The sequence below is a fragment of the Orycteropus afer genome, unplaced genomic scaffold (assembly GCF_000298275.1).
Source record: "Orycteropus afer afer isolate SDZICR_OR568_19922 unplaced genomic scaffold, OryAfe1.0 scaffold00554, whole genome shotgun sequence".
NCBI classification, from domain to species: Eukaryota; Metazoa; Chordata; class Mammalia; order Tubulidentata; family Orycteropodidae; genus Orycteropus; species Orycteropus afer.
Genome location: NW_006922141.1, coordinates 1353530 through 1360040, shown reverse-complemented (window position 1 = coordinate 1360040; position 6511 = coordinate 1353530). Strand labels below are relative to the sequence as shown.

General features: G+C 37.3%; 1 pseudogene; it reads left to right on the top strand.

Annotated features, from left to right (window-relative positions):
* The first annotated feature begins 931 nt into the window (after window positions 1-931).
* LOC103210023 lies at window positions 932-2802 on the top strand (annotated as a pseudogene).
* Window positions 2803-6511: the final 3709 nt, after the last annotated feature.

Below are 6511 nucleotides of genomic sequence, written 5' to 3'. Positions count from 1 at the left end.
ACACAACACACACACATAAACACACACATACACTGCTCACACATTTTTATTTATTTATTTATTTTTATTTTGTGCATATTATTTCCAAAAATAACACATATTGCTCTGGTAGTGTAGTGCCTAAGGCATTTGACTGCTAACCAGAAGGGTGGCAGTTCAAACCCATCAGCCACTCCTCTGAAGGAAGGTGGGGCAATCTACTTCTGTAATGATACCACTTTGGAAACCCAAGGAGGGGTCGCTATGAGTCAGGTTCAACTCAACAGCAGTGAGTTATACCATATACCTAGTCAACAAGGAAGAGGAAGGAGGAAGAACAAAAATAATATTTCTAGGCTACCAGTCTCTATTTTTAGAAGCATTCTTAGAAATTCAACCAAAACCTTCATTTTAGATCTCAATGAGTAGAAGTTTGTTACATAGTCAATTCTTACTGCAATGCAGGCTGGGAAATATAATCTCCTAGCCAGACACTTGCCACAAGTATAAGGGTTTTGTGATTAACTACAAAGGAGAGAATGGTGTTGATGAGGCAACCAGAGTCTCCTCTTTATTGGTAATTTTAATTTAGGATTAGGAACTGACTTTTAGGAGTTGAGATAGAGCAAAGTAATTTTCAGGCATGGAGGATGCCTGAAGTATCATGAGGTATCACTAGGCCAATCTTGAGATATTTCATGTTGCTGTTGTTGTTGTTATGTGCCATCAAGTTGGACCTGCCTCATACAGACCCCACATGGGTTTCTGAGGCAGTATCACTACAGAAGTACATTGTCTAACCTTCTTTCCGAGGAGTGGCTGGTGGGTTTGAACTGCCAGCCTTCTGGTTAGCAGTCAAATGCCTTAGGCACTACCCTACCTGAGCTCTGAGATATTCCATAGTTATTTAATAATAATGAACTGGAGCTTTTAGGTCAGGCCTTCAGGAAAGATGGCTGTGGCACGGTGGGCTGAGGTGAAAGTGGAAGTCAGCAAGGTGAAACTGAGTAAGAATGAACAAAAGAGACTCCTGAAAGCCAAGGAGAAAATAGCAGAGAAGGAGGCCAAGCAGAAAGAACTCAGTGGGAAACAGCTAAGCCAGGGTGCTCCTTAAGCCACCAACCACACCGCTGACAATGGTGTGAGCACCAAGAAAGAGAACTTGGACCCCAATTAATACTACAAGATCTACAGTCAACCTGTCCACCAACTGAAGGTCAATGGGGAAGACCCATACCCATACAAGTTCCATGTGGACATCTCACTGTCACTTCATCCAAGAATACAGTCACCTATAGCCTGGGGACCACCTAACTGACATCACTTTAAAAGTGGCAGGTAGGATCCATGCCAAAAGAACCTCTAGAGGAAAGCTCATCTTCTATGACCTTCAAAGAGAGGGGGTCAAATTGCAAGTCATGGCCAATTCCAGCAATTATAAGTCAGAAGAATTTATTCACATAAATAACAAACTATGTTGGGAAGACAATTGGAAGGGTGAGCTGACCATCATTCCCTACGAGATCACACTGCTGTCTCCCTGTTTGCATATGCTGCCTCACCTCCACTTTGGACTCAAAGACAAGGAAACACAATACCACAAAGATACTTGGACTTGATCTGGAATGACTTTGTGAGGCAGAAATTTATCATACACTCTAACATCATCACATGTGTAAGAAGTTTCTTGGATGAGTTGGGATTCTTAGAAATTGAAATCCCATGATGAACATCATCCCAGGGAGAGCAGTACCCAAGCCTTTCATCACCTACCACAATGAGCTAGACATAAACATATATGAGATTGCTCCAGATCTCTACCATAAGATGCCAGTGGTGTAGACTGGGTTTATGAAATTGGACATCAGCTCCAGAATGAAGGAATTGATTTGACTCACAATCCTGAGTTCACCACTTGTGAGTTCTACATGGCCTATGCAGACTAACATGATCTCATAGAAATCAAGGAGAAGATGGTTTCAGGGATGGTGAAGCACATCACAGGTGGTTAAAAGTTCACCTACTATCCAGATGGCCCTGAGGGCCAAGCCTATGAGATTGGCTTCACTTTACCCTCCCAGAGAATCAGCATGGAGGAAGAGCTTGAGAAAGTCCTAGGGATGAAGCTTTCAGATACAAACCTCTTTGAAACTGAAGACGTTCACAAAATCCTTGATGATATCTGCGTGGTAAAAGCTGTTTAATGCTCTCCACCTCAGACCACAGGCAGGCCCCTTGATAAGCTGATTGGTGACTTCCTGGAAGGCACTTGCATCAATCCCATGTTCATCTGTGATCACCTGCTGATAATGAGCCCTTTGGCCAAGTGGCACTTCAGTAAAGGGGATCTGACAGAGAGCTTCAAGCTTATTACCATGAAGAAGAAGTGTGTAATGTCTACACTGAACTGAATGACCCCATGTGGCAGTGGCAGTTGTTTGAAGAACAGGCCAAGGCCAAGGCTTCCAGTGATGATGAGTCCATGTTCATAGATGAGAACTTCTGTACCACCCTGGAATACGAGCTACTTCGACAGCTGGTTGGGACATGGACATCGACTACATCACCATATTCCTTACGGACTCCATTAACATCAAGGAAGTACTTCTCTTTCCCACCATGAAACCCAAAGACAAGAAGGAGAACATAGCAACCACTGATGCAGTGCAGAGAACCTTACAGCATTTCTGTCTAGAAAACAGTGATTTCAAATCACATAACTCAGGCACCTTTGCATTGCTGCAAATGGTCAAGGTCTGCAAGGGAATTCTTAAGTGTTGCCCAGAATCCAGTTCAGACACCAGAAAAGAGAGGAAGAATTAAAATTTCCTCTTTCCTTCTTATCAAATAAACAACTTTTCTCCAAAAAAAAAAATAAATAATGAACTGGAACACGAGCTTCAGATAAAAATAGGTTTGTGAATCACTGTTGTAATGTAACACTGGGGGGATGGATGAGAAATTTCAGAAAGAAAGGCAGACAGAGGAAAAATAGCTACTAGAGCATTTAATCTCCACAGAGCTTTGACCCTGAAGCATAGTGTAATAATTAATTGCTATTGCATCTAGACTAATTTCCTATAGAAATCTCTTGTGACTCCTGACATAGTCAAGATTACTCACAAGGGACAAATGGCTATCCATGTAAACAATGTACATTTTTTAATCATATTTTTCTGAAGTATAGACTTTTTTTTTTCAGATTCTTATCTGTAGTACAGAAACAGTAATGTGAAAATCTGAAATAAAAACCTTTTATTCCATTTTTATTACAAGTATTCTTAAATTTCACAATTATATGGCTTTGTGCAGGTTTTTTTTTTTTTTTTAATTGATTTTACTGTGCACTCAGTGGGATGCTTCAATATTTTCTTTTATTATTACTTTGATAATTTTCTCGCTTATTTTATCTGTTAACTTTATGGAAACTATATTATTTCAATAATTCACCTCTCTGAAAGTTCTCTAATTTTATTGTTTCTCTACTGTTTTCTGTATCATGTTTTTCTTTTCTTTACAAAAAGTCCTAATTTTACCTTCTGATTAAACATTTATTTTTGACTACATTTTACTCTAAAATTACTTTATTTTATATATACTTTTGGTATGACAGACACTTAATTTTTATTTTCAATAAAATTTTCTATTTTCTTTGTATTTTGTTTTCCAAGCACCCTACTCTTTTTTTCAATGGGTACAATTTCATCTCCTATATTTGAAAATGTTAACTCTTCCTCTTATATTTGAAAACATTAACTATAACTATTTATTATATCAATCCATTTTCTCTTGCTTTCTGCCTTTCTTGGTTATTTACAGCTTCTTTGTATTTTTATCTGTCTTTCATGTTATAGAGGAACTATGATGGTGCAGTTGTTAAGGCATTCGTCTATTATCCAAAAGTTCAGAGGTTCAAAACCTCCAGCTGTTCTGTGGAAGCAACATTAGGAAGTCTACTTCTTTAAAATTTACAGCCTTGGAAACCCAATGGGGGTCCCTATGATTCATAATCAACTCGATGGTAGTGAGTTTGGTAAAGTTACAGAATCTTTTCAAATACTCATTCTTGCATAGATACTCACCTTTAAAGAAGTATTCTGTTTGCTTGCTTATCATTTATCAACATGTCTCACATTAAGGGTAATTAGTGGGAATTGATTTTTTTTTTTTTTTTAATAAAGAGTTCTGGTAGTGTAGTGCCTAAGGCATTTGACTGCTAACCAGAAGGCTGGTGGTTCAAACCCACCAACCACTCTTTGGAAGGAAAGTTGGGCAATCTACTTCAATAGTGATACACCTCGGAAACCCAAGGAGGGGTTGCTGTGAGTCGAGTCATACTCAATGGCACAAAACAACAACAACAACAATGATCATTTTTTGAAGGACCATCAAATACATCAAATCAATTTCAAGGTTTTTATTTAAGCTTAAGCTTACTAGTTTTCCACACAAAATTCTCTAATCTATTAGTAGAGAAGTATGTGGCTAACAGCCAGCATTCTGGAAACAATTGAAAAAGAGTCCTGGGATTCTTACACTTCAGTATATTGTCTTTTCACATTCACACATCTGCCTATGTTTTCCTGTAAAACAGTTCCAGAAATCTCTGTCAAGACTGAATTTAGTGTTAGAAGGATCATTTGTGTAACCCTATATGACATTTCTTGGGCTTTCATAGGGATGATTTCATTTGGTAGAAGGATTAATACTGCTTCTAAGGACATAAAGCAGATGACAGGCACTGTCGAATGCTGATATGGTCACTACTCAGAGAACAGACCAGGACTCAGCTAAGAGTCCTTCCATTCACCCTGTCTCTGCCCTACATAACAATGGATCAATTCAGTGAATTTTTCTCAACATTCAAACAATTTATGGAGAAAGGTAAATGAGTTGTAAGTCTTATGTTAGATGAAAATACTAGCTAACAAAATTTGGAAGTTAAAAATTTTCTCTATTAATGCAAATATGTAGGATTATTTTCTTACACCATGAAGCATCATAGATGTTGTGAAATCATTCTTCAGATGCACAAAACTTTTTAAAATGCTGATCACTTGAATGTATTAGCAAGGTGATCATGTGAACACAGGAATATAAATTGTCCCTATAAGTGCAAATAAATTTTCAAAAATATATGAAAAAATAAAAATAAATTAAAAATTTCAGTGACAGATATTGTGAAAGTTAGCAGCTAAGTGTCAGTAACTTACAATATGAATTGAACAATTCATTAATTTTTCTATTTATAAAAGTGTATTTTTTCATTTACATATCTGTGGTTCTCTCTGTGTATATTCATATAATGGTATAGAACATGATATGCATTAAAATACTTCAATTTTTTATATTGTTAGAATTATCTTCTTGCCACCAAGAACTCTGGTGGCACAGTGCCTAAGGCATTTAAACATTGAACCAGAAGGTTGGTAGTTCAAAGCCAGAGGCCACTCCATAGAAGGAAGATGGGACACTCTACTTCTGTAAAGATTTACTGCCTCAGATACCCAATGTGGGTCTTCTCTATGAGTTGGAATCTATTCAATGGCAGTGGGTGGTTGGTGGGTGATTGTACATAAAACCAAAAGAACAAAACCTGTTGCCATCAAGTCAATTCCTACTTACCCTGTAGGACATATTAGAACTGCCTGGTAGTTTGTCATTGGAAGGAAACTGTAACATTGTTCTCCCATAGAGTGGCCCGTTTAAACTGCAGACCTTTGGGTTAGCAGCCAAGTGCTTTTATCACTGTGCTACCCAGACCCCTTTACTGTATATAACTCACTGTCATTGAGTCCATTCCTACTCATAGAGACCCCCATTGAGTTCCCAAGGCTGTAAATCTTCTCAGAAGCAGACTGCCTCATACACACGATTTCAAGAAACAGAATAAAATCATTTAAGATAAGCTTTCCCAGCTGAAGCATCTCGTAACCTTACGAATTGCATCAATAGGCTTGTAATATAGATCTATGTTATCTCACTTTCAAGTCACTCCCATGAATATTGCATTATGTGTCTTCACTGTTGCGTGTTTTCTGACCCACTATCATTTTCCCTCCTTAGCCACCTTTCATTTAAGGGGATTCCTAGATAAGGGAAAATTTGAAAGCTGATTATTAATATAGAAACTGTGTTTTAATTGTGTATCCTTTCAAGTTTTTTTACCCCTTTAAATAGTCAATTAAATTCATTTTATGAGGATATAATAAAACAAATAATTTGTTGAAAAAAATTTTTTTGCTTATATTTTGTTTGCTATGTTTTGAAATTTCTGTCCTTCCCTATGTAAAATCTCATTGGACCTTAATTTTTCTATGTAGACCCTTGCTTGGTAATGATAACCAAATTATAATTGCTGTGTCCTGAAGGTGAGGGAACAATCCTATTGATTTGTTTGTTTGTTTGTTTGTTTGTTTATTTATTTAGATTCTAGTTTAGTGTTTACAAGTTCTAAGATTCCAGCTGGTTGCATAAAATACACTGACACACTGCCATGATAAACACCATTCTAAGTAATTTATTTGCAGGA